This window comes from Schistocerca americana, chromosome 2 (assembly GCF_021461395.2).
Source record: "Schistocerca americana isolate TAMUIC-IGC-003095 chromosome 2, iqSchAmer2.1, whole genome shotgun sequence".
Lineage (NCBI taxonomy): Eukaryota > Metazoa > Arthropoda > Insecta > Orthoptera > Acrididae > Schistocerca > Schistocerca americana.
This window is the reverse complement of record NC_060120.1, coordinates 286,437,817-286,463,310: the sequence shown is the minus strand read 5'-3', so window position 1 is coordinate 286,463,310 and position 25,494 is coordinate 286,437,817. Positions and strand designations below refer to the sequence as shown.

Below are 25,494 nucleotides of genomic sequence, written 5' to 3'. Positions count from 1 at the left end.
CACACACTTCCGTTTGTTTACATATATGACGGGAAGAAAGATTTCGAGCCAACATGATCATTAATAAGAAACTTGACAAAGAGGCAGAATGGTAGCAATGTCTCTTTCCGTACGGAACTACGGCCTGACATGCGAATTTAGAAGGTCCTCATGAATGAATCACAAAAATGTCTGTGTCACTCAAATTTCGACATCAAAACCACAGGTATTTTTCTAAATATAGCATAAACGTGTATTGCGAGCACTTTTGTCCATAAGTAATGTCCTGAATCTAGTCTGTAATTATTAAGCAAACTCCAATTAAGCTTCGCTGAAGAATCAGTGGTTCACAGAAATTGAGTTTACGGAAGTTCAAAACATAGTACGTTTGTAAACAATGAATACAAGGCAACCTCCGTCACTGTTTAGGAATTGCGAAGATCTCTAACAGGCGCACGTATTCCGTGAATTATCAGCAAACATTCCGAAAACATGGTGAAATGTACTGTTATGAACACAATTAACCGCATACTTTTACCAGCACTAATGTAATGCGTCACAATATATGCTATCTTGTAAAAAAACTGAATATAAACATTTAGCATTAGAAATATTATAATGGAGAATATTATGAAAAAAATAAAAAGCAGGAAAGCAGGTAAACAATGGTATTTACCCAACCATTACAAACAAACGACTATCACCGTAAGTGATTGTATTACGAATTACGAAACCAGTCGAAGGCTGGACAGGTTTCTAGAACGACGCGGGTATGCCGATATCCGCAATGTGAAACATCTGTTTCTCCAAACACTTGTAAAATTCGTATATTTATTACGCGATTAAAAGCTAACGGAAGACGCACACTAAGCTGTTTTGCCGTCTACATAAATGTTGCTGACAATACAAATGAAGATTCTGAAAGATTTCGTTGACACAGTTTTCTCCTAAACACATGCTATGTTTCACGAAACCACATCAACGTGATTTCGAATGTTCGTTGAAGTAACAGTTTGTTAGCACACTACCACAGGACAAAATAAATAAATAAATTAACTGCTCTACAACTATAAAGATAAGTGCCTGACACATCAGCTGCTCAACGGGACACCAAAGACAACGCGCACACTCATTCAAAACCTCATCTTTCAGATGGTTCACTTCAAGCAAGACAGCCGCACACAACTTTTACTTTCGTTCTCACTCTTGCACGATTTCGCACGTTGTACAAAACACATCTTCCACATTATTGTGTCCACCAGCGCACCAGAACGGTGAACTGTCAAAGCAGTGACGCTAACGCCACGGGACAGTAACCACCGCGCGTGATTCCTGACTCACGTGCGCCTTCTCACTTTCAAAACGAGTAACACGTCATCTTCAACCGTCGCTGCGGGGCGTAATTCACATCACTGGCGCTCGTTTTCCCGTGTCCGCCGGTCCCCTGCGCCGCACGCGGGCTCTGGAAGACGGTACTTACCATCGTAATCCGGCAGCATGGTGTTGTGGTCGTCGCGTGTGTTATGTATGTAGAACGGCGGAAGTCCGTAGCGGTTACTCGACACAACCCATGCACATCCTCACTGCAGCACGGCTGCGCTCGCACTGGACGGCTGCCGGCTAGCGGCGCTGGAGGGGGTCTGTGCGGGAGCAGGAGCGTGGGGTGGAGGGGAAGATAAGGGGGGAGGGGGGCGGCCGTCCCCCCCCACCCACGTACCAGCGGACCGCAGCGGGCAGGAGGCCAACGAAAACACGAGCAGGCCTGCTTCCGCTCGCCGAGACAAGTTGCATTCACTACGTACTACACGCACAACGCTGGTCACTGAAACGGCTACTGTTCTCGAAATTACTTCGTACGTGAGGCTGTAGAGCACGTACCGGGAGATACGCAGCTGCAACGTTGACGAAACAAATTCTAACTGCTCGAGCCAAACCAGTACGAGGCACTACAAAGGTGAGCAAATTCGTTCTTCTTTGGAAACTATACTCCGTTCATCATAAGAATAAACCTGATGTAAACAAACATAAACAGGATGATTGGTCAGAAGCCGTATCACACGTACACTGGTGTTGTTACGCTCTTGGAAGTTGTTGTTGTTGTTGTCTTCAGTCCTGAGACTGGTTTGATGCAGCTCTCCATGCTACTCTATCCTGTGCAAGCTTCTTCATCTCCCAGTACCTACTGCAACCTACATCCTTCTGAATCTGCTTAGTGTATTCATCTCTTGGTCTCCCTCTACGATTTTTACCCTCCACGCTGCCCTCCAATCCTAAATTTGTGATCCCTTGATGCCTCAGAACATGTCCTACAAACCGGTCCCTTCTTCTTGTCAAGTTGTGCCACAAACTCCTCTTTTCCCAAATTTTATTCAATACCTCCTCATTAGTTATGTGATCTACCCATCTAATCTTCAGCATTCTTCTGTAGCACCACATTTCAAAAGCTTCCATTCTCTTCTTGTCCAAACTATTTATCGTCCATGTTTCACTTCCATACATGGCTACACTCTATACAAATACTTTCAGAAACGACTTCCTGACACTTAAATCTATACTCGACGTTCTTCAGAAACGCTTTCCTTGCCATTGCCAGTCTACATTTTATATCCTCTCTACTTCGACCATCATCAGTTATTTTGCTCCCCAAATAGCAAAATTCCTTTACTACTTTAAGTATCTCATTTCCTAATCTAATTCCCTCAGCATCACCCGACTTAATTCGACTACATTCCATTATCCTCGTTTTGCTTTTGTTGATATTCATCTTATATCCTTCTTTCAAGACACTGTCCATTCCATTCAACTGCTCTTCCAAGTCCTTTGCTGTCTCTGACAGAATTACAATGTCATCGGCGAACCTCAACGTTTTCATTTCTTCTCCATGGACTTTAATACCTACTCCGAATTTTTCTTTTGTTTCCTTTACTGCTTGCTCAATATACAGATTGAATAACATCGGGGACAGGCTACAACCCTGTCTCACTCCCTTCCCAACCGCTGCTTCTCTTTCATGCCCCTTGACTCTTACAACTGCCATCTGGTTTCTGTACAAATTGTAAATAGCCTTTCGCTCCCTGAATTTTACCCCTCCCACCTTTAGAATTTGAAAGAGAGTATTCCAGTCAACATTGTCAATAGCTTTCTCTAAGTCTACAAATGCTAGAAATGTAGGTTTGCCTTTCCTTAATCTATTTTCTAAGATAAGTCGTAGGGGCAGTATTGCCTCACGTGTTCCAACATTTCTGCGGAATCCAAACTGATCTTCGCCGAGGTCGGCTTCTACCAGTTTTTCCATTCGTCTGTAAAGAATTCGCGTTAGTATTTTGCAGCTGTGACTTATTAAACTGATAGTTCGGTAATTTTCAAATCTGTCAACACCTGCTTTCTTTGGGATTGGAATTATTATATTCTTCTTGAAGTCTGAGGGTATTTCGCCTGACTCATACATCTTGCTCACCGGATGGTAGAGTTTTGTCAGGACTGGCTCTCCCAAGGCTATCAGTAGTTCTAATGGAATGTTGTCTACTCCCGGGGCCTTGTTTCGACTCAGGTCTTTCAGTGCTCTGTCAAACTCTTCACGCAGTATCGTATCTCCCATTTCATCTTCATCTACATCCTCTTCCATTTCCATAATATTGTCCTCAAGTACATCGCCCTTGTATAGACCCTCTATATACTCCTTCCACCTTTCTGCTTTCCCTTCTTTGCTTAGAACTGGGAAGCAGGTCCTACTTATGTTTTAGACATTATTAACCCTCTAACGGTAAGGTTGGGGTTGGATCCGACCCCAGCGAGTCTGTTTTGTTTATAACTCCCCACTCCCTTTTCTGAGAGCGCTGTGGTTCCAGCTACCCTACCAGCCAGTCGTCCCGAGAACGCCGAGGAGGCCACGTCAGTCTGGTGAGTGACCTGTAGCTGTCCTCTCTATCCGAAACGTACATTACCTGCGCTCGGGTTGGATCCGACCCCACCCTACTGTTTACGTCACACTTATTAGTTTCTTTTGTGGGCAGGATTCAACCCCATATTGATGTTTATGATACATGTAGTGTTAGCAGTTAGCCAACACTACGACCACTACCTGAGTGAGGAAGCCGATATGCACGCGTTAACCCACGCAGGCTAGAGATAGGTCTGAAACAGGATACGTAATGAATGCTATAAAGAAAAGTACGTAGCTGCTTGAATACTTCACTTTAATCCATCATTGTTGTACATCGCTCTTGACGATACAAGTGAGACTCTGTAGATACATGCAATGTTACTAATGGCGCCTTGCTAGGTCGTAGCCATTGACTTAGCTGAAGGCTATTCCTACTATCTTCTCTGCAAATGAGCGAGGCTTCGTCAGTGTGCATCGCTAGCAAAGTCGTCCGTACAACTGGGGCGAGTGCTAGTAAGTCTCTCGAGGCCTGCCGTGTGGTGGCGCTCGGTCTGCGATCACTGAAGTGGCGACACGCGGGTCCGACGACATGTACTAATGGACCGCGGCCGATTTAAAGCTACCACCTAGCAAGTGTGGTGTCTGGCGGTGACACCACAATACATCTAAGTTTTGTTTTCTCTTCTAGTATCTTACTAAAATGGTGCATCAACTCCTTACAACCGCTGATGAGATATACGAGTTTCTCCGACAGGAGGCTGAGTCAGAGGATGGTGAAAATATCGATGCAGAAAACTGTTCAGAAACCGAGGATGAAGTATTTCATTGTTCGGCAGGAGCAGTCGAGTTTGATAGTTCTCAGTCAGATGTAGATGATGAGAGAAATTTTGAGCTAGGTAAAGACTTAGAGACAATATGGACCAATAAACCCATCCATTCAAAATTTTCTAGGACACCAGCGTCAAATATTATTACTCATCTCCCTGGTCCACGTGAGAAGTCACTAGCGAATTGGAAATATTTTTATTATTTATAGATTCGAAAATTATAGAAAAAATTGATTTGTACACAAATACTGAAATCGAGAAATTTAGGTAAAAGTACAATACGGTCCAATGGTTTCATTCACCAACAGAGAGCGTTGAAATAAAAGGGTTGATGGGCCTTCTCTTCATGAGTGGTGTCCTAAAAAATTTTATGCTCAGTGTACATGAGATGTTCTCAGCAACCTATGGACCTCAAGTATTTCGTTGCACTATTCTTCTTCTATAAAACCTCTGTTTTGATGATAAAGCCACCAGAGAGGCCAGAACAGTCGACGACAAATTTGCGGCTTTCAGAGATGTGTGGGACATGTTTGAATCTAACAGCGAAAAAAATTATAGTCCATCTGAATATGTCACAGTAGATGAAATTCTACTGAGTTTTCGGGGTGCCTGTCCATTCAAAACGTATATCCCATAGAAACCCGACAAATATGGGTTGAAAATAATGTCACTATGCGACGCAAGGACATTCTATTTTTTGCGTGGCTTTCCATAAACTGCCAAGGACAACATAATAAAGAGGAGACCTGGAGGTTTGCCTTTACCTGCCCAGTATGTTTTGCGCCTGACGGAATCTGTCAGAGGTTCTAATAGAAACATTACAGCGGACAATTGGTTCTCCTCACTGGAGGTGACTGACGCCCTCCTCCAAATGAAACTCACACTTGTAGGTACGTTGAGGAGGAACAAACCGCAAATACCACCATCAATGCTGCTTTCCGCTCCAGTAGGCTTTTCAACATTTATGTATCAGGACGACAAAACTTTGGTGTCATTTACCCCAAAGAAAAATAAAAAAAAGTTTTACTGATATCGTCTATGCACTTCTCTGGAGAGATAAAGGAAAAATCAAATAAGCCTGAAATTGTGGAGTTCTACAACTAACTAAAGGAGGGGTCGATGTATTACATATGCTTTGCCACAGCAGGACCACAGAAAGAGAATCGAGAAGATGGCCCATGCAGTACTTTTATGCTATTTTAGACATCGCTGCTATAAATAGTTTTATCATTTACAAAAGCAATAGAAAAATGGGCAGCTTTTCAAATGACTCGAGAATGTCATTTCTCAAAAATCTTGCGCTCTCTTTGACAAAACCTCTTATGGAAAAGAGGTTGAATAACGCACATCTTCCCCTTGAGCTCTGTTCGTCTATTGGAAAACTTTTAGAAAAAGAACCAATCGAATTAGATAAGCCTACCCAAGCACAGCCACTAAAGAAAAGATGATGTGATTTTTGTGACAGATCAAAGGATAGGAAGGGGAATGCTTTTTGTAGTAAGTGTAATCGTTCTATATGTGGGGAGCATAAAGTTATTATATGCCCTGGCTGTAAAGAAACTGAGATGTGATAAATAGTGCCAAATATGTATTTTCAGAGCAGTATGTGATCGTTTCCAGGATAAAATTATACATTTATTATTTGTTCCTATTACATTATGTGTACAAAGACATTTATTATTGAGAACTTTATATTTCGAAACTGCTGACACTGTATTTATTTTCTACAATTAGTAAGAGATGTTTCTCATTTAGTTCCTATCTTTAGAATTTCTAAAGCACTCAAGTTCCTAGTTTATGACTGAATCTATTGATTTTTACTATGTTTTCAATAATTTTATAGAGAATATTTCTATTAATGTAATTTTTTTTGTAATCAAGTTCCAATTTTTTTACAAAGTACTTTATATTCTTACTTACTGACTATAAAAATAAAAAACTTGTTGCTACAACAAATATGTGTGTTTAATTGATAATAAAACTTTTTCCCATTATTAATTTTTTATTTTACCCCGAAAAATGGATATTTGGAGGGTGGGGTCTGATCCAACCCCACCTTACCGTTTATGTCAGGAAACTTCACCTTACCGTTAGAGGGTTACTAAGTTACGTTAAATGAAACTTTAAGATATTCAAATGTATTAACAGCCATCAAAGTTTTTCTTAATTACGCTTTGGTTACGTAGTTTTTATTTCAAAAATCGTGTATAGTCACAGACTCTGTACACTTGAGCTCTGATTGTCACGCTGTTAATACGCAGTATGAAAATGGCTAAGGCTTCTTCCTGTTCCGTAGTGAAACACACGTGAGGAACACGGTTAAAAAGTGCCGAGCAGTAGGTTGTTCTTAACATTTCTCATAAATTTACAGGTATAATCGGCTTTGAAATTTTCCAAGGGCCTATATTAGGTACAGTCGAACCGAAAATGCAGTTATTATGCAGCGCAATCGGTTGTGTAATAGCATGATGACTTAGTGCAGCACATGGCTCGTTAGTTTCAAATCACGCCTGAGTCAATCTTCTTTCTCGTACAATATGACCTACATCTCGTAATTGTAAAATTCATCATCATGTTTAATGAATAATACACGTCTTCTTGGTTTTAATTACTTATTGCGTGCGAAATTCCTGTTTTCATTTCAAATATAAATTCTCAACCATCGGTATTTTATGAATGACTGTAAAAAAAGGTTGCTTAAATTAAGGAAACATAACAATTTAATTTTTTAAAGCATAAATGAAAATCTAAATACTCTTTATGTGGACTGTGTTCATTGTTTTATACGACAAATGTGTCGTACAAACATGGAAAGCAATCATTTTCCCAGGATCGGGCACACCATACAAATGCTGCATTTTTGCATTTGCCTCTATACCATTACAATATGAACCCAACAGAACTGACCAGGATTTGGCCCGAGAAATAACGAGACTGTTTAGCTGCCAGACGTAGCCTACTGTATCTAACGCACGCAGCTTTTTCATGTCACTGTCGAACGTTGGCGGGATGTAGAACGGCACTTCATAAAAGACGAGGGGAAAATGCGGCGCCTGGGTGGCTCCGTGGATTCTGTTCTTGATCGACTCATTATCAACGTAGCAGATGACAGATCCTTCTCGAAGTCGGCTAAGGAAGGAGCTAAGAGACTACCAGACGACTGACTGTAATTAATACCATCAGTGGGTTCAGTATTCAACAGTACGGTGAAATCCCTGCAGTGTGCTTTTGCATCACACACAGCTCACTCAGAAAAGTTACGATGTTTATACATTAGGAATTTTCATCACTCTTCTTTGTTATTATCATACTATGTCAAGTGAGAACGAGAGCATTTTATACCTTCCGTCTGGCCACCTAGGAAGTGCGCGGTAATGCTGAAGTTTTGAAAAATATTATTTCATTCTCTTTAAAAATTAAATGAATTCAAAGCGATGTTGTTTCTTTGCCCGTCTCTTTTTACGTCTGAACTGCAACTGTTCACACTATTGCATGCTAGATGGATCGCTGGTTGTGCTGTCCCAGTCTAATGCGCAGGTTAAGCTGTTGTCCCGCACATTCTATGTGCATAAAACGCATCATTATGATCGTACTTGACTGTACTGGTCGCAGCTTGGCTACCACTACACGTGAAACTAAATCCAATGAGATTCAAGCAAACGAGGAAGAATACATGGCCTAATGTTTACGTCAGGTTTATTCTTATGGTGAACAGAGTATAGTTCACTGGTTAGTTTCATGTTGCGGATGTGAGTTAGTAATCCCTGCCCACCACCTTTTGCACATTACAATGCTAGAAATTCTTCTACGGAGTAGGAGGAGTTATCAAGGAGAGACTTTTTCAATTTGTTTTCAAATTTTACTTTGCTGTCTGTCAGACGTTTTATATTACCTGAAGGTTATCAAATATGTTAGTTGCATCACTGTGCACCGCTTTTTGTGCTAGAGACAACCATTATGTGGAGTAATGAATGTCATTTCTCCTTCTGGTACTGTAATTATGTACATCATTGTTCCTTTTGAACTGCAGCAGATTATTTACCTTAAACGTCATGAGGGAATAAATAAACTTTAAAGCAGTAGTCAGTATGTCCAACTCTTTGATGATCATGGGTGAGCACAACACATTATTCTTACAGCACGTTTTTGAGCAATGAATACGTTCTTTCTTGAAGATGAGTTACCCGATAACATTATTTAAAATGCCACCGTGGGATGAAAATATTCAAAATATGTCAACTTACTGATTTGTCTCTCTCAAAGATTTTAAATGATTCTAAGTGTAAATGTGGCTGAATTGAGTTGTTTTGAGAGTTCCAAAATGTTATTTTTCAGTTTTAAAGTCTCAGCAATATGGAACTTTAAAGTTTCCTCCGTATTTATTATTTCCTTACCATGAGTTACACTTATCATTGATGTAGTACGCCTAGATGTGCAGAACTGAATGTGCTGTATCTTATTAAAATTGAGACCATTCGCAGAAAACCACTCAATGATACTTTTAAGAGCGCTTTTACCATTTCTTCAGTTTCTCTATGTCTGTTTGGATTGATTACAGTACTAGCATCATCTGCAAAACGAACTAATTCTGGTTGTTGTATATTACACAGAAGATCGTTTACATATACACACCTGGAAATGGAAAAAAGAACACATTGACACCGGTGTGACAGACCCACCATACTTGCTCCGGACACTGCGAGAGGGCTGTACAAGCAATGATCACACGCACGGCACAGCGGACACACCAGGAACCGCGGTGTTGGCCGTCGAATGGCGCTAGCTGCGCAGCATTTGTGCACCGCCGCCGTCAGTGTCAGCCAGTTTGCCGTGGCATACGGAGCTCCATCGCAGTCTTTAACACTGGTAGCATGCCGCGACAGCGTGGGCGTGAACCGTATGTGCAGTTGACGGACTTTGAGCGAGGGCGTATAGTGGGCATGCGGGAGGCTGGGTGGACGTACCGCCGAATTGCTCAACACGTGGGGCGTGACGTCTCCACAGTACATCGATGTTGTCGCCAGTGGTCGGCGGAAGGTGCACGTGCCCGTCGACCTGGGACCGGACCGCAGCGACGCACGGATGCACGCCAAGACCGTAGGATCCTACGCAGTGCCGTAGGGGACCGCACCGCCACTTCCCAGCAAATTAGGGACACTGTTGCTCCTGGGGTATCGGCGAGGACCATTCGCAACCGTCTCCATGAAGCTGGGCTACGGTCCCACACACCGTTAGGCCGTCTTCCGCTCACGCCCCAACATCGTGCAGCCCGCCTCCAGTGGTGTCGCGACAGGCGTGAATGGAGGGACGAATGGAGACGTGTCGTCTTCAGCGATGAGAGTCGCTTCTGCCTTGGTGCCAATGATGGTCGTATGCGTGTTTGGCGCCGTGCAGGTGAGCGCCACAATCAGGACTGCATACGACCGAGGCACACAGGGCCAACACCCGGCATCATGGTGTGGGGAGCGATCTCCTACACTGGCCGTACACCACTGGTGATCGTCGAGGGGACACTGAATAGTGCACGGTACATCCAAACCGTCATCGAACCCATCGTTCTACCATTCCTAGACCGGCAAGGGAACTTGCTATTCCAACAGGACAATGCACGTCCGCATGTATCCCGTGCCACCCAACGTGCTCTAGAAGGTGTAAGTCAACTACCCTGGCCAGCAAGATCTCCGGATCTGTCCCCCATTGAGCATGTTTGGGACTGGATGAAGCGTCGTCTCACGCGATCTGCACGTCCAGCACGAACGCTGGTCCAACTGAGGCGCCAGGTGGAAATGGCATGGCAAGCCGTTCCACAGGACTACATCCAGCATCTCTACGATCGTCTCCATGGGAGAATAGCAGCCTGCATTGCTGCGAAAGGTGGATATACACTGTACTAGTGCCGACATTGTGCATGCTCTGTTGCCTGTGTCTATGTGCCTGTGGTTCTGTCAGTGTGATCATGTGATGTATCTGACCCCAGGAATGTGTCAATAAAGTTTCCCCTTCCTGGGACAATGATTTCATGGTGTTCTTATTTCAATTTCCAGGAGTGTATGAGGAACAATAATGGACTTAAGACTGAGCCTTGGGGAACCCCATACATGTTTTCTTCTTAATCACACTGTTTCCGGGCTACAGTGATAGAATCACTAAAAACAACTTTCTGCATTATTTTGGTCAGCTATGGCATTATCCATTGCTTGGCTGTACCATCAATCCCATTGTTCCTTTTTGGGACCTGTTCATTTTCACTCATTCACCGTTGCTTTTTTATCTAAATGTGTGCTGTATGGATTTTAGACAAATTTCCACAAAAAATGATCAAGTACGCATACACACCACTTCTGCTTGATAAATTCATCACCTAATGAAGACATGTTGTTTACTTCGGTTTCCTTAGTTGAATATGCTCACAGCAAGCATCGCATTGGTTGGGTGATGCGACAGACCAGTGACAGCAAGCCAGACAAAGAGAAGCCAGGGACACCTGAGTGGATGTATGGATTACTGAACCTATTTACAACCCAGCGCAGACAGCCCCAGTCGCCATTCACGTTCGAGGTAAGCTCGTACTTGTAGCAAGTGAAATGTTTTGGTTTTCACTTCGTGTGAAGAAAATGATATTATTATTGTGCGGGCATTACTAGCAAGAAATAACAGAAAGTAAACTATCAATAGTTTAATCAGTTGTTTTCTTTTACAATTTGCGGGTGTGTAAATTAACTACGCAACAAAGTCTCATATTGTGTGGGATGTAAAAATTTGTTTGGAAAATTAAGAACTTTTGATGCAGGATATAAGATTCTGCACACTAAAATTAAGTTTATATCGGCAACGGCGGTAACTACTTGAATACTCTGAGGTGACAGAAGTCATGGGATAGCGATATGGTCTTATGCAGAAGGCGCTAGTATCGGGTACACAAGGTATGAAAGGACAGTACATTGGCTGAGCTGTCTTCGTATTCAGCTGATTCATGTTAAAAGGATTCCAACATGATTATGGCTGCACGATGGGAAGCAACAGACTTCGAACGCAGAATGGAATTAGACACAATGGGCATTCCATTTCGGAAATCGTTAGGGAATTCAATAATCCGAGATACCAAATTTCAAGCGTTACCTCTCATCACGGACAATGCAGTGGCCGACGGTCTTCACTTAACGACCGACAGCAGCGGCTTTTGCGTAGAGTTGTCAGTGCTAACAGACAAGCAAATCCGCATAAATAAATGTGGGGCGTACGACGAACGAATCCGTCAGCACAGTGCGGCGAAATTTGACGTTAATCGGCTATGGCTGCAGACGACTGACGCGCGTGCCTTTACTAACAGCGCGACATTGCCTACAGCCAGCACCTCTTCTGGACTGGTGACCATGTCGGTTGAACCCTAGAAGACTGGGAAACAATGGCCTGGGGAAATGAATTCTTATTTCAGTTGATAAGAGCTGATGGTAGGTTTCGAGTGTGGTGCAGACCTCACGAAGATATTGAACCAAATTGTCAACAAGGCACTGTTCAAGCTGGTGGTAGCTCCATAATGGTGTGTGTTGTGTTTACATGAATGGACTGGGTCCCCTGGTCCAACTGAACCTATCACTGACTGGAAATGATTATGTTTGAGTACTTGCAGCCGTTCATGGACTTCACGTTCCGAAACAGTGGTTCATGGCATTGGGCTACAGCTGTTCGCAGTTGGTTTGAAAAACATTCTAGACAGTGCGAATGAATGATTTGGCCATCCCGATCGTCCGACATGACTCCCATAGAACATTTATGGGACATAATCGAGAGGTCAGTTGGTGCACAAAGTTCTGCAGCGTCAACACTTTCGCAGTCATGGATGGCTGTAGAGGCAGCGTGGCTCATATAATGAAAGAGTTTAACAAGTTGTGCTGACTCTACTGCCGCCATCGACAAAGAAACTGGGACAGATATACCACTTTATTTCAAGATATCTTAAATGAGCTTCCTCATGACTCAACTTCTTTTCCACCAGTCTTAGTGTTATAGAAACAACAGCTGCCAGACAAAGTCAAAGAACTCGTACAGTTTCTTCTTACCAGAAAATTACGACACAAAGATCTCATACAACTAGCCTTAACAAAAATAGCAAATACAACTGAAAAACGCACAAAACCTTATTTGAAGGCACAAGACAGTAAATTCCACATAGGACAAAAAGTTCTAGTTTAATCTCATCCGATATCAAGAAAATGTAAGTCTCTTAGTCAGAAATTCTTCCTTCTCTACAATGGAGCCTACAGAATTGAATGAATAGTGCACAATAATGCAACTGAGGTTGAAACACTGGGTGCGTTGAAATCCAAAGGAATGCACCACATATCACACATAAAGCGATTTGATGAGTAAATACTGTTGACAATGTGTGATACTGTAGATAGTGATACATATGTAATTTTATGTTATTCATTAGGTATGCAATGAACTACTAAGTTGATACATGATAACATGTATATTGACAGTGTTGTATACAATTCCATGAAGTATGTAAATTTGCCAATTTGTGAAGACTGAGCAGAGAACAAGAGTTGTACTGGAAAAGTAATGAACTTTTATGAGATATGTTATTTGTGCATTGAAGCCGCTGGTGTTATATTTTGAAGACGATGTATGACGAAGTTTGATGAGTAGCATGACATATGTTGATGATATTAGGGCCAATGATGAATAGTGATTTGTTGTAGGTTTTGTTTTCTGTTGACACATGTTGTTGGAAGAATGACAGCAGTATTTCTTACAAATTTTCTTTAGAAACTTTGTGAACTTCAAAATAGTTTTACCACTTTGCACTTATCACCAAACCTCTTGAAAGTTCATGGTGAGAAATTTTACTGAAAATGTTTACATTCTGAAAGATCTTTGGGAGAGAATTACTCAAAACTGCGAGAAATGAGATAGGAAATATGTCACAAAGAAAAAAGAGCAAAATTTTAATGATTACTAACAGCTTTTTTTCAGCCAACACTTTTAACTTACTATATAACACATATTTAGTACAAGCAGTACATGGTACACCAGTCTAAGCAAGCTAGTGTAGATAATCGTATATTCTTGTTTTATGTTTCAATGTCATCCTTCTTCACTTGACAGGGAGATTAATTTATGTTGGCGTGCAATACATTTCGCATTGGTTACATGATTTTTTGCTAGGATGAGGTTTGACAGTTTACTTGTCTATGATTTTGCACTTCCGAGTGCAATAGCATTAGTGATGAAATTTCTTTCAGATATGTTGTATTGTTTGGTTGATGCTTCTTTTGCTTGTAGTTAGATGCTTTGTTTTTTCCTATATTGTGTGAATGAGTGTGTTTTGTACTATAATTTAGTGAGATCTCCCTACTTTAAGTAATAGATATAAGATACAAACTCATGAGTTAGCAATAAGTTACCAGGCGTATATGTTAAGATAATGGTTAGCATGAGTAAGAAAATTAGAGTTAAGGAAATGATTTCAAGTGATGTTACAAGATACAAGTTTTGATGAAAGAAAATGGTTTTATATGAAGTGCTGATCTGAGAAGTCCCCATTTGAGAAAGGTTTTGAAGTTATGGTTTTAATACCATAGATACCCTGAAGTTTCGGTATGAAGTTTGAGCAATATTTAAGGCATGATTTGAGTTCTATGGAAGTTATATGATTGAAACATGAAATTTTAGGAAAATGTAAGTGATGAATAATAGATTTTGGAAGTAGATTCTGGGAGATTTAAGAAGTTGAAGCATGGAAATAATTTGAGGAATTTTTGAAGTGTAGGTGTGAAGTACATATTTGATGCATGCATGGGGATGTTTGACAATTTTGGGTGAACATAACTTGTTTGCACATGACTCTATCTCAGCCCTCTTTTCCCTTCCCTAAATGTATGATCAAGAATCCAAGGCAGATATCTGAAATTTTAAAGTAGTGATTATTTTGGTAGGAAAGAATATATATATTTCTAGTAACAGGTTTTTTTTTTTTTTTGCTTTTCATGGTTTGAATGTAAAGATTCCTATTTCTAATACATCTTCGATTTTTTTTATGAACACACATGAATCTGTTTTTATTACACTACCATGTTTCTTATTTTGTGGATTTCTTATTAATGTCTTATGTGATTTACCTGCATATCTAATATGTCATACCTTTTCCTTTATCATGAACAATTTATTCTGAATTTTTGAATTTTGATTATTATCTGTGTATTGTGTAAGTATATGTGTCATGTTTTATGTAATTTTTTATATGTGTTTATGTAATCCTTTTTTTGTGGATGCAATTCTGTGTCATGTAAAAAGATTGTATATTGTATATTATTTTCATACTTTGTAATATTTTTGTAAGTGCCAAGGATAAAACAATTAGTGCACACTTTTCTCAGATTAGGTACAACTTTCGGTTTTGTTAATGAATGAAGGATTGTGTCGTTATCTGCACCGTGATTTTTTGTGCAGTACTTAGTTTTTTATCTAATTTGTGACATTACCAGGCAAGAGACAGTGTTTGCTTGTTAGCCAAAAACCTCAATCGTTATTGCAAGAGACAGTTTTCAATGAGTGTAGGAATTTATATTGGACAACATGTTAATTTGTTAGGGAAGATATTATGTTGTCAGCGAAGGACTTTTTGTAACATTCCTGATCTTGAAACTTCACCACTGCTAACAACATTGGTCACGATCAGCAGAAGACAATTTTCTATGCTGGTCGCTTGGTCAGATGTCAGCTACGTTTCTCTGTAAGAGGAGTTTCCGTTGGTCGCTTTCCCAGACTCCAAACACTATTCGATGTTCCGCTTGAAGATCATTTCTTGCTGATCATTTCGATTAACTCCAACCATCATTGGTCATTCTACTGTAATATTGGTGATGTTAATTCACGAGTGGAGTTGGAGAAACTGAAATATCAGCTTCATATGCAAATATAGTGATGCACAGTGACTGAAGCAAATCATGGACTATTAAGATGTTGGATGTGATAGCAATGTATATGGGCTGCAATGACTTCTATTCTGCAATGATATTTTCGTGTGACCATTAAGTATTTCATTTGTGTGCCTAATCAGAACTTGGCAATACCTGTGCACAGACTTTTAAAGAAAAACCACAGATTCAATTTCTTTATGTACACGTTTTCAGTTTATATGTTTTGTAAAATTTTGTATATTTATTGTGTCGAATTTTCGTAGTTTTGAATTGTAAGCCAACATAAAAGCGAACGAAAATGTTATCAAATGGGATGTGGGATTATGAAAGGTGGACATATATAGGTGGACTAGTCATTTATTTGCGGATAGGCTCAGAATGAGTGGGAATTTCATGTTACAATAGCGGAGCAGTCGCATGTGACATCTGTGGAATAATTGACTTATGGCAGTGACAGTGGTATCTCTGGACTTGTGTATCGTTGGCTCAGTTGTAGAGCGCAGAGTAGTCGAGTATTGAACGTGGAGTAAGCTGGAAGAACTTTTAGCGTAGTGCATATTGGAGTTTGATTTTGCTGAAGAAAATTGTTAGGAATTATTAATCTGATGGAAGGACTTACAGACGCAGCTTTTATGGAACAGAGAGAAAGAATTTGCATTATGGATATGTTTTTAAGGTAATAATTTTTGCTGGCGCTTACTGATAATGTTAGCGATTCTTTCAAAGCACAGTCCACCTCCCCACCTCAGTTTAGGTCATTTCAGCCCAATTCATTTCAATTTACATGATTGTTAAAGCATTGCCCTGTAAGACTTTTGTAAAGTTTTTGGTTTTTTGTGGGTTTTATGTTGTTGTGAGATAAGAGTTTGAAATACAGCATTATCATTATACTAAAGGGATTAGTATTTTCATATCAAGTAAGAAGTTTTTTTAGTGTGAGAAAATCATCCTAATCTTTCTCCCAGCAGTTTAGTTTTAGTTTAGCATATTTCAGCTGGTGCGATTTCTTCATGCTGTGCCATTACTGCTGATTATGGTGTAATTTTTCAGGTGAGATTCTTTCCATACTTTGTTGAATCTTTCATTCCTCATCTCACGTTTCCATTGCGCAAATTCTAGGCATTTTCTTGGTAATTCAGATTTTTAGTGTGCCAGTGAACAGTGTGTGTTTCATAGTGTTGCTACGTAATTTCAGTGTTTCAATTGTTTTGGGCAGTATACTGTTTGATTTTGGTAACGGTTTTTGAGTAACAGTTTCATTTAATTTCCTGCACAGTGAACGCCAGTTAGTGTTGTCTTTATGTAAATGTGTACACTGAGACACCCTGTTTCGCAGCAGTAACTTCAGTTCAATCTTTTTATAGCAGAGGACAGTACACTCAATTTTGAATAAAAACCAAGCAAACATTTTAATGCTCTTGAACGAACGAACGATCGAGTCAAGGCAAATAGCTTTCATAATATGTAATGAAGGATGCTTTCGAATTTTCTCCATCTTCGTATTAGGCTCTGAATATTTGATGCTGACTGTTCAAGACTCTGCGGTTTTTATCCTGTCAGCCTTGCTAAGCAATATTTTTTTTTCCTATCTTTCTTTACATTCCGTTCCAGGAATGAGACCGGCCAAGACCGAAGTGAATGGTGAACAACCATTCATTAGAATTCCTCGGTCCGTCCTTTCACTTTAGCGAACCGTTTCTCTGGACCCCTTCATCGTGAACCATCCACCTCTAATGTACTTCTCGGCTAATATCAAACAGAAGGGAAAGTAACATGAGGTACATCCAGAGAAACTGTAAGACGAGTGTGAAAGTCTTCTCTACACATAAACGAAAACTCAAAAATGGCCAAAAACAGCTTATTCTACGTCAATAGCTGTACCAGTGCACTCAGAGCTGTTGGTGTAGTGCTTTGGTCGGATTAATACCCCTTTTTGGCTTTTTTCCTCTTTTTTCGCAACAGGCTTCTTTAAAATATTTGTAATACGAAATGCCCATGTTTAATTTTCATACAAGACATTAAGGGACAAAATTTAATGTAACGCTATACACTTAATTGATTGAAAGTGTGGAGTTAATTATCCTCATAACAATATGTTTCATGGTGTTTTCAGATGATATGACTGGGTCGGCGTGGTGGCTCAGCATGTTCGGTCAAGGAAATGCTCAACCTCTGAAAAGAAAAAAAGACGAATTGAAGTGTTCAGTGGTGGAGTTTGAGAGGTGCCAAGCAACAACTGCATAGAACTGCTGAAGATTGATGGTAAAGAAACAAATAGATAGAACAAAAAAAAAAAAAAAAAAACTTGTTAGCATCGCTGCCTGTGGATGATGGGGTTCTGGGTTCGGTTACTAATTGGGTCAGAGACTTTCCTTGCAAGGGGGTTGGGTATTTTTGTTGCTCTAATCATTTCATCTGCTTGTTATTTACATGCAAATTGCCGAACTGGCATCATATACAAAGATTGCTCCATTTGGTTGGTCTGAAGAGTAAGGTCCTGCAGTAAAGTTGGTACCTCATGGCAGAACCACAAGCTAAGGACAGTCACTGCCAGACACCAGCCATGAATGGAAGATGTCAACAAAGACCGGCCGTCAAGACGTTCCGTACACAGCTGCTGCTGGAAGTCTGAGTGCACTGCTGCTCGCCGACTCTTTGATAGCCTGGTCTAACAGCAGCATCAGCATAGCTCAGATATAGGAGTGTTAGTGTCATTAGTCAGAACTGTGTATCAAAGTTAATACTTAAATACAATATGATATGTGACTGTCACTCAGCACTGTTCAGAGCAATAAACAGTTATCACTGTCTTCTGCAACAATACTAAAAATAAATTGTCATTCATGTGGACATGAATTTCACCCAAGTTAAGTATTCTGTATTAAAGAGTTTTACTAAAATGAACTAATATTCTTTATTTGTGTTGTACTATCTGCAAGGGCTCCTCCAGAAGCAAAACTGTTGACCTGTCACTAGGTTTGCTACGAAATACCACCTAAACGTATGTGCTTGGTGTACCGCTAGTTACGGCAGCATATGATTTGTGTATTGTACCTAATACAAAGTATTTAGCCATGTCTAAGCCTCCACGTGTACTATCGCTAAACAACGTTGTTCAGTTTCAGGCTCAGCAGATTGAATGACTGCTGCTCGGTGCTCAACAGATGACGAACTTAGTGTTGTAACAAGCAGTACCACACCCAAGTTTCACCAGTTTCACAGCAGATGCTACAGAACTGTTTTTCCAAAACCTGCCTCACAACTGACATAAAACCAGAGCTGAAAATTCCAGTCGAATCAGAACAATTAATCCCCACTGATAATGAGAGGTGTATTAGTACCAATGATTGCTAGCACTTAATGTAGATCGCATTTTTATAGTGGATTGCATGGCTCACCTAAATAAGAGGCCACTATGAAGGTCTACTTAGCTGGGCTGCAGACACATGGGCCTGCAGCAGGTCATGTTAGATGGATAGGGGAGGTTGCCCTAGGAAAATTCCAAGAAGGACTTACTGGCTGTTGTGGAGGCCAATGCCACTTGGTTGGGCTAGCCTTTGCTTTGAAGAGATGCCCCTGGGCGTCACTTGCCGGAAGTCACAATGCGGGTATGATCACCTGTAGAGCAGAGCCACCGGCAGAGCCTGTGTTAACAACGTGCATGTGGAAGGAGGAGCTGTGCTATTTTTGATGCCGACCAAAGAATATTTTTATGAACAGAACGTAGCAAGTAGAGCTTCTTTGAAATATACTGAACACAATTGATAACACTGAAACGAGTAGTGAGAAGTTTGAAGATGGCATACTTTTGAAGGAGTGGAATGCCTCCAACCTCAGGCACTGCAAAAACCAAATGTTTAACACAATGAAAGAACAGTCAGAACTGGCTAACAGAAATAATTTACAAGTTAGAGAGGGAAACCTGATGTGCTGTTTAGGTCCAGGCTATGGACGGAGACAGAGAGAGAGCAGGTCACAGTGTTTCAGTACCGTTTTAGGGAGTGTGTTATTGTTTAACCACCTGAAACAGGAGCCATGACACCTTTTTACTGATCGGCATTCAGAATATCAATAGTTGAGCCAAACGAAATGATGAGACGAACGAAACATATGAAAACATGAGTTTTCCTTTTAGGAAGTAGACAGTACAATATCACCTCTCGGCCATGCTTTTCTGCGGCAGTACCTGTCTCCATCAGACCTCTTCTTCTTCTCTTCATCAGCTGAGCATGCCTGTAGCCGCAAGCCTTTTCAAGCCGATGGATGGGGGGACTTAGAAAAATTTTCTGGCAGAGTTGAACTTAGCCAGAGATGCACGTTGTTCGTATGAAACTAATGACTGATTTTGCTACCAGTTCAACCTCCACTTGTAGATTAACATAGTGAAATCTAACAGTGACAGTGAGACGAACCATAGGGACAGTCAAATAATTTTTTGCTAGATTTCAGTAATTTCAAGCTCCATTCTGAAGTCTTTCTTGCTGATTCTATGGTCAATATACTTTCACTCTGGTCACAGTTGCAAACACATTCCCATCTCGAACGCTTTCTGCTTAGTAATGCTGACATTTTGCCAATCGAGGTACTACTTTACAAATATCATTGCTTCACAATGATATGTGTTAGTTGTAGGGCACTGCCAGCATGAGCCAGCCTTCAAATTACCTTTCAAGCAGCACTTTCAGCTACTGACAAGTGACTCAGTTGCGCATGTTATATTCGCTGATGTCAGCACCAGAACTTCCTTACCTCCAAGGCCATTCCAGGAATCATGACAGCCGGCCGGGGTGACTGAGTGGTTCTAGGCGCTACATTCTGGAACCACGCGACCGCTACAGTCGCAGGTTCGAATCCTGCCTCGGGCATGGATGTGTGTGATGTCCTTAGGTTAGTTAGGTTTAAGTAGTTCTAAGTTCTAGGGGACTGACGACTCAGAAGTTAGGTCCCATAGTGCTCAGGGCCATTTGAACCATTTTTTGAATCATGACATCCAGCCACATGAGCAGGCCAAGGAGGGGAGGGGGTCTGCGTGTCATACCACAACAGCATCAGCACTTTCTTATTTTCTCGAGGCCACTCTGGGAATTATGTCACCAGCATCATTGCATCTGACCACATGCCAATGGCCTGGGGGAGGGGGGGGCGGAGGGAAGGGAGGGGAATGGGAGGGGGAGGCTACTACGCCTTGGGATACTGGAACGAGTAGACAGTGTCAGCATTCTTGGCCAGAATGCACAGTAACCCACTACTTATTGCTTCTCTGGAATGGATAAATTCGATTTGTGAATCATATCAGTGTGAGTCAGATGGACGTAGTTTGGTGCATTATAATATTTAAAATTAATAAACTACGTCAGTGGCAGTCGTCTTTCATTGTAGAGAATCCCATCATCACATCATTTTATGTGGCAGTTAATTACAGGCGCGTCACGGGTAGTAGGCACACAGTCTAATCATTTTACCCAGTGTGAACTGTTTGTTAGTTGCCTCCTTTCGAGAGATCCGATTGGCATCAAATTAAATTAAATATAGTATTCCGGAAAAAAAGGATAGGGAGATTACATCAGACTGCAAGAAACTCTGATATTTATCGAAATATAACAAGATGCGTTTTAGAAGACAAAATTTCCTGACAGATCTGCGAAAAGTCTGAGATAGCAGCCAGCACTATCCGTCAAGTCACTAGAGTATAACAAGTGATCTTATCCTCCCACACATCACCATTCAATTTTTCTGTCTCTAAAAGTTTCGAAAGCTTCGAGAGGCGTAATATATACAAAAGAAAAACTTTTTACTTATCTTCATTTTGTATTGTTGTTGGCTGCAGTTCTCGCGTGTAGGGGTATATTCTTGAGGCTGAAATTTTGATTTTGTAGGTTCCTGTTGATTTGAATAATGTTTGAGGATTTGCCTGTTTTACTCTTGAATTTTATTTTTTGTCACATTTTTCAATAACACACCGATTTTACAATATCCACTTCAAATTAGTCCGCCTCCCTAGCGCAGCGGTAGCGTTATTGCTTACCACGCAAGGGGGCCCGGGTTCGATTCCCGGGAGAGGGCTGGGTGTTGTGTGTCCTTCATTATCATTTTCATCGTCATTGACACGAAAGTCGCCGAGGTGGCGTCATCTAAAAAGACTTGCAATGCGGCGGCCAATAAATGCCATACGATCATTTCACTTCAGGATACAAATGCACAATGTTACAGTTATAAATACGTCTGTTTCCATCAGAGGCATGGCTACTACTCCCAGCATTCGGCGTTACTCCCAATATTTCAAAGAGTTTACAAACTTTCTTGACAAAAGAAGAATCATCACCAAGATATCACATTATTTTACAAATGAATCCAGAAATAAATTTAATATTTAGCGTTAGACTGCGCAATTAACAGTATGAATTTAACTATGCCAAATATTTCGTAATTTCAATTATTTATAAAAGAAGAATAATTTTAACCGTACATACAGAGTGTAACAAATTAATTTCTTTTTATACATTTTAGTCTGAAATATAATACATCACATATAAAATCACATGAAATTCATTTAGTTAACCAACTGAGATAATGTTCACATATACAAGAATCGATAGTATATAAATGGTATCGGTTATTTCTATAAAAAAGGCAATGTCAGAAGAGCGTGTCCCATTACAAACATGAACAGCAACGTTCATATTCGAATCTCCTGGGATACACCAGATGTTAATACTCGTATACTGTCCGTTCGGCTCTCCATACAGCATAACGTGCTGCCTGCGAGGAAACTTTTGAACCAGTTGCAAACCTGTCAGCTATCTCAGAGGAACGTACTTTTCTTAGATGGTGTCCATGTGGTAGTGATTAAACAGTATTTCGAAGGACTACTACCCCCAAATTAACCTGATTTCCGGTGTATATCGGGGATACCGCTCGTAAAGAGCCCGAATTGTATTAGGCGTGATCCACATTCTCGGAATTCAGAATATATTCGAGGATTCTGCAACAAATAACTGTAACTGACGGTATTCTACTTACAGAAAAGTATCGTCGTTTGATATTTGCAATAAAGTATTCGACGAGTTGCCCAGTAATTCTACAGTTTAAGGAGAACGGGGTTGGTAGCCGTGTGCCACGCAGGAATACCCACGTCATTCACAGGGAGCAGAACGGACGAAACGCCAGCTGATCTGCATTTGACACATATTCAGTTCTGTTTGTTTCTCGCAGTAATTTGATTCTCTAGTGTTCTATTCATTTTGTTTCTGAAACTCTGTTCTAAATACACACTCACTGCTCGTGACGTTTTTAAAAACAAGAGCAATCTTCAACAAACAGCATGTCGATCCCATTCCATTCAAGAAAAAAAATGGGCTAACTGTGAACAGAGCCTCTACTAACGAGAAAAAAAATCATGGTATGACGGCACAAAGTCTACTGACATAATTCCCGTGCACCGTGACCGCGTGAAACAACATCATTACGGAAATTAACTCAGGTAAAACTCATATGCAACTACATTTACGTAAACGAAATGCGAGCAGCGGAGAGAATTTTCCAGGTAGCAGCCTCGGACTTGGTACGGTTAGACAGGAACGGCTGGAAATTCATATAGGTGAATGTAGCTGGGTGCCTCCGGTTTTCGTCAGAAGGTTTTGGTACGTTTCTGTATAAAAATTATCACCAATCATCCTATTTTATGTGCTTCAGAGGGATTAAAATGTTGAGAAGAAGAAAAGTGTAAAAAATCTGCTGTTACCTTTCAAATGCATGCGAATGAAACGTCTAAATTCAGAATAGTGATTTATCTATAAAACTAGCTTTTTGGTTGGTGGGATATAAGTAGATAATGTTTTACAAGAGGATGAAATTGTCAGAAGTGAATGGAGAGGTTCGAAGATCGTGATTGAGTTTAAACAGGAATGTCTGTAGTTTTGATACGGAAAGCAGGAAACATTAATTGAAAACAATAAAAATTCTTGTTTTTCTGTGTAACGAGGAAACAAATACTGGATACAGCCAGTTGCATGTTCAGTAAATTAGGTAAAAAAAACTAGTGTCAGATTCCACTGAGGAACTAGTCGATTTACATAGTGGTTCCAAAGTTAGCGTCCAGTCGCACGCAAATGAGATGGGAACTGAGTGAAGCAAAACAAAGGCTGAAATGCTTAACTCCGTTTTCAAATGTTCCTTTACAAAGGAAAAACCCAAGAGAACTGCCACCACTAAAGAGTGAAACAGATGTTAGTGTCTGTAGTGCTGAGAATCAGGTGAAATCGTTAAAACTGAACAGAGCTTCTAGGCCCATTAGAATTCCTGTCAGATTCTATACCCAGTTTCCGGCTGAGATAGCTCCTCTTTTAACTATAATCTATCGTAGATACCTCGAACGACAAACCTTGTCGAGTAGTTGAAAGAAAGCAAAGATCACATCTGTTCACAAGAAGGGTAGTAGAAGTGATCCACAAATATACTGTCCAATATCCTTGACATAGATTCGTTATAGAATCTTAAAACAAAGCAAAGATCACACCTGTTCACAAGAAGAGTAGTAAAAGTGATCAACAAATCTACTGTCCAATATACTTGACATCGATTCGTAATAGAATCTTAGAACAAGTTCTGAGCTCAAATATAAGGAGGTACTTGGAACAGAATGACCTACTCAATCCCAACCAGCATCGATACCGAAAACATCGATGATACGAAACCCAATTCACACTTTTCTCAACTGAGATACTGGAAGTTTTGGATCAAAGCTGTCAGGTAGATGCAGTGTTTCTTGATTTATGAGAAGCATTTGACTGTGTAACACATCTACGCTTGTCAAAAGCGAAACTGGATCGAGGACTTTTTCGTAGGGAGAATACAGCAGGTTCTCTTGGGTGGAGAATTATCATCAGATGTAGAAGTAACTTCAGATGTGCCCCAGGGACCCTTGCTGTTCATGTTGTATATTACTGATCCTGCATATACTATTCATAGTAACCTCAGAGTTTTTGCAGATGTTGGAATACTACCTGAAAGAAGCTGCATAAGTATTCAGTCAGACTTTGACAAGGTTACCAAATGGTCCAAAGACTGGCAACTTGCTTTAAACGTTCAGAATTGTAAAAATGTGCACTTGACAAAACGAACAAGTTCTGATATGGGTATAATACCTGTAAGTCACAATTGGAATCGACCAACTCATGCACATACCTAGGTGTAACACTGTGTAGGGATATGATATGGAATGATCACACAGTCGCAGTCGTGGGTAAAGTTGGTGGCAGACCTCGATTTATTGTTAAAATACTGGGGACATGGAGTCAGAGGAGGCTGCTTACAAATCACTCGTGTGACCAATTCTGGAATATTGCTCGAGTGTGTGGGACCCATACGAAACAGGACTAACAGGGAATTTAAACGTATACAGAGAATGGCAGAATGAGAAAACTTAGTTACAAAATTTCAAGATCCGGCTTTAAATTATGACACTAAGAATAAACTACATACCCGTATGTGTCGCCTACATAGCAATCGTGAGGACAAGATTAGATTAATTACAGCATGTTCAAAGACACTGAAAAAAATCATTCTTCCTGCACTCCATACGTGAATGAAATGCGAAGAAACAAAAATGTTCAAATGTGTGTGAAATCTTATGGGACTTAACTGCTAAGGTCATTAGTCCCTAAGCTTACACACTACTTAACCTAAATATCCTAAGTACAAACACACACACCCATGCCCAAGGGAGAACTCGAACCTCCGCTGGGACCAGCCGCACAGTCCATGACTGCAGCGCCTTAGACTGCGAAGAAACCCTACTGACTGGTGCAGTGGGACGTACCCTCTGCCACACACATCACAGTGGTGTTAAGAGTATAGATGTAGATGTACATACGGAGCAGGA

General features: G+C 40.6%; 1 long non-coding RNA gene and 1 other non-coding gene across 2 annotated transcripts; both read left to right on the top strand.

Moving 5' to 3' along the window:
* The first annotated feature begins 1,791 nt into the window (after positions 1 to 1,791).
* LOC124596566 lies at positions 1,792 to 18,439 on the top strand. The gene is made up of 3 exons (XR_006978321.1): positions 1,792 to 1,933; positions 11,103 to 11,247; positions 17,728 to 18,439. It is a non-coding gene; the product is annotated as an uncharacterized LOC124596566 (long non-coding RNA).
* A 3,166-nt stretch (positions 18,440 to 21,605) lies between these two features.
* Positions 21,606 to 21,678, top strand: Trnag-acc. Its single transcript has one exon. It is a non-coding gene; the product is annotated as a tRNA-Gly (tRNA).
* Positions 21,679 to 25,494: the final 3,816 nt, after the last annotated feature.